The 14,899-nt window shown below is 39.5% G+C and overlaps 1 non-coding gene across 1 annotated transcript; it reads left to right on the top strand.

Annotated features, from left to right (window-relative positions):
- The first annotated feature begins 12,110 nt into the window (after positions 1-12,110).
- LOC135276174 (U1 spliceosomal RNA) lies at positions 12,111-12,274 on the top strand. The gene has a single exon (XR_010343732.1). It is a non-coding gene; the product is annotated as a U1 spliceosomal RNA (small nuclear RNA).
- The last annotated feature ends 2,625 nt before the right edge of the window (positions 12,275-14,899 follow it).

The following is a 14,899-nucleotide window of genomic DNA, read 5'->3' as shown; positions in this document are numbered from 1 at the left end:
TGGTTATTTGAACTTTGAACTTTTTGGTTCCATATGTATTGTAAAATAGTTCTTTTTTTCTAATTTTGTGAAGAATGTCATTATTAGTTTGATAGGAATATAACTGAATATTTAAATTGCTTTGGGCAGGATGACCATGATAACAATTGATTCTTCCTGTTCCTGAGCATGTATGTCACCTCCAATTTCTTTGAGCGGTGTTTGGAAATTTTTTTTTTTTTTTGTAGAGATCTTTCACCTCCCTGGTTAGCTATAGCCTAGGTATTTTATTCTTGTTGTGGTGATTATGAATGGGATTGAATCCTTGATCTGGCTCTCAGCTTGGAGATCGTTAGTGTATAGAAATGCTCTTGATTTTTGTACATCAATTTTGTATTCTGAAAATTTGTTGAAGCTGTTTATCAGATCAAGGAACTTTTGGACAGAGGCTATGGGTTTTCTAGGTGTAGAATCATATTGCCTGCAAACAGAGATAATTTGACTTCCTCTCTTCCTATTTGGATGCCTTTTATTTCTTTCTCTTGCCTGATTGCTCTGGCTAGGACTTCCAGTACTATGGTGAATAGGAGTGGTGAGAGAGGGCATCCTTGTCTTGTTCTGGTTCTCAAGGGGAATACTTCTAGCTTCTGCCATTCAGCATGATGTTGGCTCTGGGTCTGTCATAAATGGCTCTTATTATTTTGAGATATGTTCCTTCAGTGCCTAGTTTGTTGAGGGTTTTTAACATGAAGGGATATTGAATTTTAATGAAAGCCTTTTCTGTATATATTAGATGATCATGTGGTTTTTGTTTTCAGTTCTGTTTACATAATGAATCACATTTATTGATTTGTGTATGTTGAACCAACCTTGAATTCCAGGGATAAAGCCTACCTGATCATGGTGGATTAGCTTTTTGATGTGCTGCTGGATTCAGTTTGCTGTATCTTGTTGAGGATTTTTGCATCTATGTTTATCAAATACATTGGCCTGAAGTTTTCTTTGATGTCTGTGTCCTACCAGGTTTTGGTATCAGGATGATGCTGGCCTCATAGAATCAGTTAGGAATGAGTCCCTCCTCCTCAATTTTGGAAAAACATTCCACACTTATGATAGGAAGTCTCAATATTGTTTAAATGGCCATACTGCCCAAAGCAATTTACAGATTCAATGCTATTCCTATCAAACTAACAATGACATTCTTCACAAAATTAGTAAAAAGCTAGTTCAATAATACATATGGAACCAAAAGAGAACTCAAATAGCCAAGGCAGTCCTAAGCATAAAAAAATAAAGCTGGAGGCATCATGTTACCCAACTTCAAATTATACTGCAAGGCTACAGTAACCAAAAAATGTTACAATCATTTCTCCAACCCCATCGAATGTATAAGAGTGAACTCTAATGTAAAACATGGACTTTGCATGACAATCATGTGTCAATGTGAGTTCATTGACTGTGACAAATATACCAGTCCAGTTTGGGATGTTGACTAGGGGCAGTCTATATATATGCAGGAGGAGCAGGTGTACAGGAAATCTCTGTATGTTCTGTTCAATGTTGCTGTGAACCCAAAACAGGTCCAATAAATAAGGTCTATTAAAAGGAATTAAAGCAAAAAAAAAAAAAAAAAAAAAGATAATTGAAAAAACTGTGATTGTGCATGTAAAGTGTTTAGAGCTGTGGTACCATGTGGTGACATCCCCATAAATGCTGGCAATGATTAATATATGAATCTCCCCTTGGAATCCTGATGAAGTTGAAAGTTGATTCTACTCCTGCTGGGGCTCCATCTTCCCCATAACCTGAACAATGAGAGCTTGAACAAGGAGTTAAAATGAAAAGCCTGGTCTTGTAGCGATGAACCTATTCTTCCTTTATTTCTTCTATGTATCCTTTCTTGTAATACATCCACTTAGACGTATTTTTTTTTTTTTCTGTTATCTCTCCTATTTAATCGGCCATTTCCCTGGCTTCAGCCTACTGGAAATCATTCCTATACAATATATTTTAGCCATGTAAATGAACTCATATTCTGCATCAACACCGTATGTTCTCTTAAAAAGGATTTTCACCAAACTCTTACATAGATACCTTATTATTATCTGCATTGATTTCATTGTTTGTGAAACTGATCACATTTAACATGTTTTAAAATCATTTATAAATTTTCTTTTCAAAATATTTGCACATTAAAAATTATGGCTTAGTGGACTAAAATAAAAATTTAATTGTTACAAAATATTTTTCTGGGTTTGAAGCTCACTCTTAAAGTTTCTTTTGATGGATTATTTTGTCATTCATTTATTTAAAAGTACTCATTGATCTCCTTCTGGCTGGCAGCAGAGTGCTAAGATGCCCCCAGTATCCTGACCCTCTGGACATGTTCTGGACAATCCTGTCCCCTGAGTATGGGTAGAGCTTGTCAATCTCACAGGATTTTGCTCCCATAAATATTTTATGGCGAAGTGAAGGGCTTTTGCAGATGTATTTAAGGTTCCTAATTCGTTGACTCACTCTGTGTTGGCTTAACATAATCAGGTAAACCTTTTAAAAGAGAACTCAGGCCTTCCCTAAAGAGAGATTCTAAGTAACATTCTCCTGCTGGCCTTGAAGAAGCAAACAGCCATGTGTGAATTGTCTGCAGAGAGGGACATGTAGTGAGGACCTGGGAGAGACTCCTGGGTAGCGAGGGGTTCCTAGATGACAGCCGGTAAGAAAACGGGGGCTTGACCACACCGCAAGGACTTGAATTCTGCAGCCATCTGTGGGAACCTAGAAGTGGATCTTATTTCTAATTCAACTTCGAGATGAAGATCAGCCAGGCAACACCAAGATTTCAGCCTGGGGAGATGCTGAGCAAGGGCCCCAAGTCGAATATATGGAATTGATGACTCACAAAAATTGTAAGATAATAAATTTTTGTTCTTTGAAGGCAGGAAGTTTGTGATAATGTGTTACTTAGCAGTAGATAGCGAACACAGCCTCTATGACAAGTGCTGTGCTGGTGTACGCCTGACTTTAAAGAGATGCTCCCCATCTGAGTCATTGCCTTTATGGCTTGGCTTTGATTTCATGTTTACAGACACTTTGTCCTCATTCCAAACTTTTGTAATTATTTACCTTGTAATTTCTTATTTGTATGGTTTCAGTTTTACATGAATATCTTAAAATTCAATTGGAACTTATTTTCCTTGGAGGTATAAGACATCTAACATTGTTTTCCCTTTGTGATTAGTCTATTGTCTGAAGAACATTTTTCTGAATAAACCACCCACTCCTCATTGCTTTGGCAAGTATCTAGGTTTAGAAATACAGTTACTTATTTCTAGTAAGGTATTATTTATGAAATCCCAACTTGAACTATGGGTAAAGGATGTTTTAATTGCTGATTACTTCATTATTATAATTATAACTCAAGAAACAACTCAAGGAGGATAAAGATACAGTAATATTATCTCTTGCCTTTGACATCTTGCTTTTTTGTCCAGGTAAACACCTATTTAAAGTGGTTTTGTATAGACCAATTAACGAAAATAAAACACTTTAACAATTGTCTAAAATAATTTGAATGTATAGATTGCTTACATTTTCTAAAAAAAGAAGTTGTCCTTCAAATCAAATGTGATTAAAACCTGGTGGATATTTTTAATAATGTGTGACTAGACTATAAATTTTTGAGGACAAAGACTATGTCTGAATCATGCCTTTGTCCCTAGTATCTAGTACAACACATGTTTAATAGTATTTGCTTAATAATTTTCAAATGACTGAATTATTTTAGCTATACTAATGCTGCTATGAACTTTATAGTGCTGGTGTATGTATTATTTTCTGTTAATCAGTAATAGTAGGAATGCAGAAAAGTAAAACCATCAATTTGGAATTTGATCATTAAAAATAAATACATTCATCTAAAATTAAATTTAAATATCTTATACAAAATGATCCTTGGAGCTTCTTAAAATAGTCTTCGATACTTTTGTTTTGACAATGAGTAGATCTCACTGTTGTGTAGCATATCAAACTCGTCTTCCTTACCTTACGCGGCTCGAGTCTTTCCTACATTGCTTGTCGTCGGCTCTATCCCTCTCTCTGTCTATCTTTAATCAGTCTATGTCTTCAGTATTATCCTGGTGGGAAAATTCTCCAAAATATTATCCTGAAAACTTTTAGAATCATGAAATTTTAAGATGTACACTCTGTAAACAAAAGCAATATGATGAATTATATATTCTGAATACCAACGGGTTGAAATTTCCAAACCAAACATTTAAATATTAAATGAGCTGTATTTTGTGTCTGCCTCTATATCAAATGCAATTGTTTTTGTTAGATGCTACTCTTTATTTTCCTGTGCAAGTCATCTTTTATCTCTTCAGTGCTGAATATGAGTCTAAAGTGTTCACCTGCTTATTAATGGGGAAATGTACCGGGAGAGAGAAAGAAGCATTCATAATTTGGGGGATGTTTTGCGGTTCGCGGTGGGGGATGGTGCCGGTGGGGAGGAGCAACAAATGGAATGGAACAAATTCTGAAGATGCCTTCAGATGGCTGACTTTTTTACTTCCGTTTTTTATCTGTGTCAAATAAATAAGTGTATTATTTATGGGGAAAATGGGGAAATGGGGACAGGTTCAAAAATACGTTCGATTATTTGTAAGCACAAAAGTCATTAAGGAGACTGGCACTGGTTGTGGTGGGCTATCGGCGCTACGAATGAGTGGAATGGTTTAGATGCACATTAGTAGTAAACTGGTTTGTAAAAGTCAGCATTTCTCAAGCCTGTTTGACCACAGACCATACAGTTTTCAACACATCCATGAGTATCCTCTGGGTCCAGTGTTCCAGAGTGTATAGCTTCCTGGAATGCAGGTGCACAGCAGACCTGAAGCAGACTCAGAGTCCGTTCCTGATAATGCAGTGTGTGCATGGCATATACAGACATGTATACACCTCTCACTAGGAGAGTCTGGAGTCCTATTTGTAAATACTTCTTAGTAAATAATTTTCTCTGGCTTTTATTTTTGAAATATTTCCATAAATGTGGTTATATTTGCAAAATTGTCTTTGACAGACACCCCCACTCTATTTGATCACCCCCTTTAGCCTGTTTTCGGGGAAAGGATCCCCCCATTCTAAATAGTAGGAGATGGCTGGACACATGACACCCAAGATCTGACAGGGAAGGTTAAGCAGAAGTTTATTAATTAAACATACTCAGGGCCCCAGGAGAGGACATCGCATGCCACACAGGGCCACCGGGGACTGCACTCCACAGCAGAGACCCCAGCAGAGCCAGCAGGGACTTTGTAGTAACAAGACGTGGGGTGTCCCCTGGTTCCTGTGGGGAGGTGGGCTTGTGTGCAGAACTCTGTGCACTGGCAGGGAAGTGAAACTTGTTAGTTAAGGTGTGGGATCAGTGGGGTGAGGCTATCTGAGATGATAGGGGAATTAGCTGGATGGAGTCTTTCTTGCTGTGTGGGGTCCATTCTGGCCAGAGCAGGGATGCTCATGGTTAAGCTTCTGGGGCCCCATGAGGCTCAAAGATGAGAGGGCAGCACATGAATTCTAGGCCTTCCAAGGCCACCTCCTGCAAGTGTCTCAAGGTCTGTGTTTGGTGTGCTCTGGGTGCAGCGGGCAGCTCACCGCTCCTTCTCCACGGCAGAATTTCTCTCACCCACGGCGTCAGCTTCTCTCTGTACCAGACCACAGTGTCAATTCACTTGGTATTCAAAGCCAGCCTGATTTTTATCCAATATAGTGCCTGGCACTCCCCTGGTATGGCTCTCTGCTATCGCAATTGATGGTGGCTATTACATTTGATTCATTACATGCCATTGATCTTCGAAATTTTGATTAATGACAGGGAAACCTGAAAAGTTCAGAGTTTGGCTTTGGTTCAAATGAGCACCCGGAAGTTCAAATGCTTAATTCAAACTGTCTAAGACTCGTGGATAAGCAAATGTGGTTATGCAAAATTAGTCTGAAAAATCTCCTGGAAACAGCCCCTCTCTTGGAAATTTCTGGTATTTCCTTCTACTTAGATCATGGACCATCAATATTACAAAGACCTTTTCTTTCTTTCTTTTGTTCTGCTCACTTACTTCTGGCCACAGCCCAGGTTCTTAGGCTTTTGGGGACAGGTCGTGAATCATGGTGTGAGAGCTCAGGGTGGCATTCTTGTCCACCACTCTTCACCAGCAGTTCATGCACTTCCCATGCACCTGGACACGCAGAGGCACAAGCGCATCAGGTCCCAGAGTTCAGAGTAAAGAGTTACCTGTTGATCCCTGGAGAACTGACTTCTTTTTCAGATCCATGAGAATGTGGTGATGCCATGTGAATGAGCAAGCATGACCTAGGCAAAGCAAGGAGTTGACAAATGATGGTGGGAGAAGTTCCCTCTAAAATGTACAGTTAACTCTTCTCAGCTCTCCTTTGCTTAATTCAGCCAGGGAGCCCTGAGTAACAGAGACTCTGAGGACTGCTCTAAAGGCCAGCAGAGATGCTTGCTATCAGGTCCACGGGGAAAGACTCTCCAGAAAAAGGGCTCTTGAATGAGGACATTAGAGGACCTCACCTACTCCAACCTCACCTCCAACACACTCCCTCTAAGTTCAGACCAAGGGTTCCCAGTCAGCTTGCCCTAGTCACCCTGGCTGCTGGGTTTGGCATGCTGAAAGTTTTGAAAGGTACCAGGCTAGGTATGGCAGAATATAGTTCCATGGGGCTCATCTGGAACAGATGCCAATGTATGGTTTCTTCTAGTCAGTGACTCATTTCAATCCCTTTGAGACCAAAGTATAGAAAGCAATGTGTTCATTATAATGATAAATTCTATTTGGATTTGGATTATCTTGAAATTAGAAAAGACAAATTAAAATTTCTGACATTGGATATATGCATGTGTTTTAAGTATGTTGCAGATTCCAGGAAGCATAAAATGAACACTGAGCGTAAACTCTGCAACCCAGAATTCCAGTAGAGGTTTTGCTCAGGTCTTCACTCTGTGCAGACAGCTCATCTGGATGTACATGATGGGTTGTTCACACCTGGACATAGCATAAGAGAACTGCGAATAATTCATACTGTCCCAAATTACAAAACTATTTTGAGTCAAACAAAACCCAAAGCCTCCGGTGTCTAATGAGTGAAAAAGGAGATCACATTTGAACAGCAAATATTATCATAGTATTTATAGTATTGTTACATTATACCCATGCTAGGGTTCAAATTTTTAATTGAACAATAAAACATACAGTAACTTTGGATTTCAGTTACATGTTCTCTTAGAAGAAAAGACACAAATGTATTACTCCACCATGGATTAGTAAATTCTGAATGACTAGAGCGTTACTATGAAAGACCAATAGAAAATTTTGTTGGCCGGGCACGGTGGCTCAAGCCTGTAATCCCAGCACTTTGGGAGGCCGAGGTGGGTGGATCATGAGGTCAAGAGATCAAGACCGTCCTGGCCGACATGGCAAAACCCCATCTCTACTAAAAATACAAAAAAAAAAAAAAATTAGCTGGGCATGGTGGCGTATGCCTGTAGTCTCAGCTACCTGGGAGGCTGAGGCAGGAGAATTGCTTGAACCCAGGAGGCGGAGGTTGCAGTGAGCCGAGATCACGCCATTGCACTCCAGCCTGGCGCCTGGCGACAAAGCCAGACTCTGTCTCAATAAATAAATAAATAAATAAATAAATAAATAAATAAATAAATAAAATTTGTTACATTAACTTTATTTGATAACTTATTTTTAATTATTTTGAAATTAAAAGTTAATGTTTAAAGGCCATATATTTCTAGTTTATTATTTTTATAAATAGAACAATTTAGAATTTTCTTTTTCAATATGTATTATGTGTTTATTTTATATTAAAGTATAATAAATTTTAAATATAAATGCTTAGAAAGCTAACACACGGGAAAGCTCGTAAATAGACCTTTCTGTGCTGCTTATCCAGTGGGTTCTGTTCAATTATGTTGCTATTATTTTAATTAATTTATTAGACTGTCACAGTTTTTTTTCTTAGGCCTTTCTATGGTAGAATTTATTTCAGTAAACGGTTTCTTATTAGATTGACATGCAGCCATTTTTTTTTTTTTTACACAAAATTCTACCGTATCAGGTGCTAATATGGAATGTGGATGGTAAATATTAATGTTTTCTAAAACTCCCATGTCTGTCTCTACATCTGAACCCTCAAGACCCAACAGTGTCAGTGGAGGAATTGTGTGACCTTACTTGCTTTTGTTTAGAATGCTTGTCTCCTTACCTAACAGGACTTACGGTGGCCTTGTGATTAGCACTAGTACATCTCTCTGCTGTGAGTTCACACAGGTCTCTGTGGTCAGGAAAGCTTGCTGTTTCTTACACCCAGGCAGGGATCTCCTTTCAGCCCGTTGCCCTTCGGCATTGCCTTTCATGCGGACTTTTCCCAGCACTGACCTGGCAAGCAGTGGATGTCCAGGCAGAAAAGAGGCTGCGGGAAAAACACAGGAAGGGGCCCTCTGGGTGAAGGCAACTTCACCAAATACCAGGAGCCTCTTTAAAATGGAAAACGTGGTTTCTCCAATGTAACTCTCAGAGTAAAATTAAAAAGTCAGGAAATAGATGGCTTAGATAGCAACTACATCCTTGTTTCCAAGCTATTTCCTGGAAGTACTGATGACTTTTTAAAAAAGTATATTTTTATTTTTGTCTCTGAAAAGCCACTTCTTATTCCAGCAAAGCATAAAAGTCACAGATTACATTTAGAAAAGAAAAATGAAATTTGAAAGAGTTTTTTTAAGCTGTCACAGCCAAATAAAGAGAGGCCATATGAATTTTCACAAGAGAGTGAATCATTTTATTTTCACAAACACAATTACTTTTTTTTTTTTTTTTGCGATGAAGTCCTGCTCTGTTACCCAGGCTGGAGTGCAGTGGCACAATCTCAGCTCACTGCAACCTCCTTTTTTAGTCCCTTTAATTTCAAGACTCTGCTGGGATTAGAAAGATCCTGCTGTGATTAGAAAGAGCAGGTTCAAGCGATTCTCCTGCCTCAACTTCCTGAGTAATTGGAATTACAGGTGCACGCCACCACACATGGCTAATTTTTGCATTTTGAGTAGAGATGAGGTTTCACCATGTTGATCAGGCTGGTCTAGAACTCCTGACCTTGTTATCTACCTGCCTTGGCCTCCCAAAGTGCTGGGATTACAGACGTGAGCCTCTGTGCCTGGCCCACAATGACTATTGTCTCAAACAGCATCATGCAGACCACCATTGTACCAAATCAAGTGATACTCCCGAAACACATGATGGGTGAGTCTGTAGCAGCTTTGTTGGTGCAACACCACATTAGAAGAGCTGTAGCTCACACAGTGAGCTTTTTATATTCTCCTGGAGGGTCTCTAAAGAAAGGAAAATAGAATTGATCAAGAATTTGGTATCTAAATATTTTCACTCTTTGTAGTAGCCACGGTAGTATGAATATTCTTAACGTTGGCAATTCAGTAGAAAAATTTGGTAATAGTTTTCAGGAAACATAAAGTGTTTTTAGAAAATGTAGATGCCGGGCCGGGCGCGGTGGCTCACGCCTGTAATCACAGCACTTTGGGAGGCCGAGGCGGGTGGATCACGAGGTCAAGAGATCGAGACCATCCTGGTCAACATGGTGAAACCCCGTCTCTACTAAAAACACAAAAAATTAGCTGGGCATGGTGGCGCGTGCCTGTAATCCCAGCTACTCGGGAGGCTGAGGCAGGAGAATTGCCTGAACCCAGGAGGCAGAGGTTGCGGTGAGCCGAGATCTTGCCATTGCACTCCAGCCTGGGTAACAAGAACGAAACTCCATCTCAAAAAAAAAAAAAAAAAAGAAAAGAAAAGAAAATGTAGATGCCACTAATGGGAAATTAATTGATTAGATAGCTGAGGAGTCACATTCAGGAAGTGGTGCTAGGTACCGCAAAGGCCATAATTTTCCAGATGATTTACAGTCTAAGAAGCAGGAAGATGGTACACCAGATGACTTCAGCTCCTTTCAGCCATGATTGTGGGAGGGAATTCAGCAGAAAAGGCTTCCAGGGGCAGAAAGCAGGCAAGGAAAGGCTGAGCCTCCCCCTCCTCCCTGCTCTCCTTTCCTCTCCACCCCTCTACGCCCCACCTCCCACCTGAGGTACCATTGAAATTTATGTCTGTTTTGACACATCTAGAGTCATTGCTAAAACTTTGACCCTGGCTGTCATTCCAAAGCTCAAAACATGTGTTTATCCACTGATTCTGGTTTGAGACTGTGAGTTTGGATTAATATCGATAGGAGATGAATGAGCAACATCTCTAAACATCATAGCACCCTAAAACCCTCCGTATACTCATATTTCTAATGACCAGTGTATATGTGGCTTTGTCTAATAAAATACTTACCTGTATCTCTCCATAAACAGCTGTTTTGCTTCTAAAAATGTATAGTAGAGGCTGGGCATGGTGGTTCACAACTGTAATAGCAACACTTTGGGAGGCTGAAGAGGGTGGACTGTCTGAGGTCAGGAGTTCAAGACCAGCCTGACCAATATGGTGAAACCCTGCCTCTACTAAAAATACAAAAAATAGCTGGGTGTGATGGCAGGTGCCTGTAATCTCAGATGTTCAGGAGGCTGAGGCAGGAGAATCACTTGAACCCGATAGGCGGAGGTTGCAGTGAGCTGCGATCATGCCACTGCACTCCAGCCTGGGCGAGAGAGTGACACTTTGTCTCCAAAAAACAAAGGTATGGTTAAAAATGAACAAACCCAACTCTCCTTGCTGAAATGGCTGTCCTGGTGTGACGCAGCCCCCAGCTCACTCAGTCTCTGAGCGATGGGTCTCCATCAGTGTTTTCTGTGATTCTAAGGACTTGGTTCATGCTGTTTCTTATCTGACATTAGTCACATCTACCCTTACACAGTGAGTTTATTTTATGTAATTTCGCATTAAACAATTCAAGGTGCTGGAAGGACTTGTCTTGGTTTAGTTTCCTGATCTTCATGTATTTTCCTGGATTTTCTCTTCTTCCTTTCAACTACTATATAAAAGTTTCTTTCTCCAGCATCAGTGTGACAGTGAACTCTGCCACAGAACGATTTGCATAGGAATTATTACACTCAAACCTTGAAACAAAGCTGAGGGAGCTTAAAATATCACTTCCAGTACCTGCTGACTCTCACATGTACATAACTGAAAACCAAACATTGCTTTATTTCTTGTCAGTGATAGAAACAGCACAGTGTAGATTCCGTTTGTTAGAAACCCCAGAAGGTCACACATCATTTCATTAAGCCTTTGTCCCACTAAGAAAACTTTATATATAATAAATATAAAATGTGAAAGACAACCCAGGTTAAAGAAATAGATCCAGGAGCTGCTTTCAAAAGTCATCTGGGCCATATTCCTGCATCCAGGAGGGTCATCCTCCCAAGCTGCTGTTTCTCTGTCTCCCAAGAAGAAACACCTCGCCACATATTTGAGAGTGCATTTAGGTACAATAACTTCGCTAGCTAGCCCTTGGATGAAGGATAATGGAATTGTTTTGTAGGATCTGAATTTAGAAAAAGGAGACACACCTAATTTTTAATAAGAAGAAAAGCAATGATAGGTTTAGTTTTGTAATACAACTGTAATAAAAACATCCTGTAACAATCCAAGTATGAAGTGCTTTCTGGGAATGAGAGTCACTCTGGACATGGCGTTTGACTCATTTAGGCTGCTATCCACTTAAAGCTTTTCTTTTTTTGAGACTGAGTGTCACCCTGCCACCCATGCTGGAGTGCAACAGTGTGATCTTGGCTCACTGAAACTCTGCCTCCTGGGTTCACACAATTCTCCTGCCTCAGCCTCCCGAGTAGCCGGGATTACAGGCGCCTGTCACCACGCCCAGCTAATTTTTGTATTTTTAGTAGAGACTGGGTTTCACCATGTTAGCGAGGCTGGTCTCCAACTCCTGACTTCATGTTCTGCCCACCTCAGCCTCCCAAAGTGCTGTAATTACAGCGTGAGCCACTGTGTCCAGATAGAGCATCTTTCTAATCAAAGCAGAGTCTTGGTATTAAAGGTACTAAAAAAAAACCATCGGTCCAAAATAAATAAATAAAATAAATAAATAAATAAATAACCTGGCAGAGGAGATATCATGATCACGAAGGTGGTTTTCCCAGGGCGAGGCTTATCCACTGCATTCCAGATGTGCTGACCCCTGCGATTTCCCCAAATGTGGGAAACACCGCTGCATAATTTGTGGTAGTGGGGGACTGCGTTTGTGCTTTCCTCTGAATTTAAAAAACAAAAACAAACAAACAAAAAAACCATCAGTCCACCCAACTCAGTGTCTGAATCCACAGAAGAATTTGCCACGTTTAGATAACAGAGCAGAGACTGTTTATACATTACAAGTTGTCTGGACTAATAAGTTATTAAAGGAATTAGTAAGATGTAAATACTTCAGTCCCCCCGGCCCCTGCATGGGACCGAATACATAGTGAAGCTTGAATTGTTGTAAATTGTCTCAAAAATAAATTTTGTTACAGCGTGAATTTGAATGGCGTGACTGATTCACGGTGCTGCGGATTTAGAGCTTTTCTGTATTACTCGGGTGGTCCTTCCGGCTGATTTTCAGATTTGAAGTTTTATCTTTATTTTGGTTTGTGTGAGCTAGTTTATTCCTGGAACATCAAATACAACATTTTAATCAAAAGAAAGGAAAACAATATCATGTGATTTCCATACAAATAAAAAAGAAAGGCATATTCAACATAAAAGTCAATAACAAAATAAAATTGGAACTTCCTAGAATTCGTGCATTTTAAGATAAAAAGAGAAGACTTTTAGAAAGGAAAGCTTTATGAAATAAACATACTTTAGAATATTAAAGAAACAAAGCTTTACCAGTGATCTAGGAAAAATTTAAGATTATAAATAAAATATATTTTTTTAAACTGAGATTGAGAAAGCAGACTGTGACTTTACTCACTTTTCTAGGTCTTTCAAATATTGACCAAATTTTATTTTTATATTCATTCACACAAAGTCAATATTAGATTATATTCTACTTTCAATTCATTTATGAGCGTATACGTGTGTGTGTTGTGGGTAAAATGGGGTATTGCCAACATTCAACTAATGTGATTCCTTTAGGGGTTTTGGAAGTTTGAGACTGACAAAGTAGTTGTTACTTTTTTTTTTAATACTTTAAGTTCTGGGTACATGTGCAGAACGTGCAGGTTTGTTATATAGTTATACATGTGCCATGGTGGTTTGCTGCATCCATCACCCCGTCATTTACATTAGGTATATGTCTTAATGCTATACCTCCTCTAAGCCACCCAACCCCCAACAGACCCCTGTGTATGATATTCCCCTTCCTGTGTCCATGTGTTCTCATTGTTCAACTCCCTCTTATGAATGAGAACCTGCGGTGTTTGGTTTTCTGTTCTTGTGTTTGTTTGCTGAAATGATGGTTTCCAGCTTCATCCATATCCCTGCAAAAGACATGAACTCATCCTTTTTTATGACTGCATAGTATTCCATGGTATATATGTGCCACATTTTCTTTATCTGGTTTATCATTGATGGGCATTTAGGTTGGTTCCAAGTCTTTGCTATTGTGAACAGTGCCGCTTAAATTTAAATTGCTTGGTGCACTTTCTTCCTTTAGCAATGGCTTTCTAAGTAGAGTTGTTGTCGACCAAAAAGGAAGGTGTGCAATTTGGTATTTAAGTGTTTGCAGCTGCAGAAATTCACAAAATAATGGCCTGAGGTTTGCATTAATAAGACAAGTGAACACATTTTTAACCACATTATTTTCCTGGCCTTGGGTAACTGATTCCTAAAAACATAACCTTAATCTTAAGTTGTTTTCTACTTAGGGGAATGTAAAAAAAATACATTAGCATTTACATTTTCTATGAAAAATCCAATGCAAATCATTTTGAAATAAAAAGTGGAGTAAAGAGTTAGTTAAATGAGGCGATGCTTGCATAATGTTTCATAAATGTCACGTCTTTATTCTCGTGAATGACCTTCTAATCTAAAGATTTACAGTTCTGACCAGTTTATAGATTCCAGATTTTTCTGGGGGGAGCTTCGTGAATTGATGATGTGGTGGCCTATGTTTTATAAGAAGATCCAAGGGGGTTCCCTTTGTGCTCCCGTCCAGGGGCTGTGAGCCTCTGAGCCACTCAAGTACGCAAACCAGTATGGTCAGCTGCAAATTATAACTGGCAATTTACACACTGGTATCTCCAGAAAACATACTGTCAAGAGGTTTTAAATCCAAAATATTAATACTTCCTTGCTGATAAAGACAGTAAGAAAAAGAGGAGAAGAAGAAGATGAAGACATAAGAGGAGGATGAGGAGGAGGTAGTGGAGGAGGAGAGGGTGAAGGAGAAGAAAGAGGAGGGTGAGGAGGAGGTAGTGGAGGAGGAGAGGGTGAAGGAGAAGAAAGAGGAGGATGAGAGGAAGATGAAGGAGGAGGAGAAGGAGAAGGAAGAGGGATGTGAACCTTTCCAAATGCTGTGTAAGATTCTACTTGGCTTTCAGTGACATACATCGTATGTTAATTTTGCTGGTGAATAAACATAACTTTGCTACTCAAAGAGTGGGCCTTGAGTAGCAACAGCAGCAGCAGCAGCAGCATCCAGGAGCTTGTTAAAAACAGAGACCGTCAGGCCCTTCCTTTCTCTGCGGAATCAGAATATGTGCTTTAGCAGGGTTCCTCCTGGGTGATTCGTGAGCACATCAATGTTTCAGAAGCACTGATTTCACTTTCTCCTGTATCTTCTCAAGCAGGAATATATTCACACGTAGACGGGCATTAAAAAGGAGAGTTTAAATGAAGAAACCAAGCCGTCTTATTGGAGTGTTTAAGATGCACATGCTCTGTTTGCAAGTCATGAG

The sequence above is a fragment of the Aotus nancymaae genome, unplaced genomic scaffold, assembly GCF_030222135.1.
Source record: "Aotus nancymaae isolate 86718 unplaced genomic scaffold, 86718_ANA_hifiasm-v0.15.2.pri h1tg000020l, whole genome shotgun sequence".
NCBI classification, from domain to species: domain Eukaryota; kingdom Metazoa; phylum Chordata; class Mammalia; order Primates; family Aotidae; genus Aotus; species Aotus nancymaae.
The sequence above is the reverse complement of the archived record's forward strand: the minus strand, read 5'-3'. Positions and strand labels throughout refer to the sequence as shown.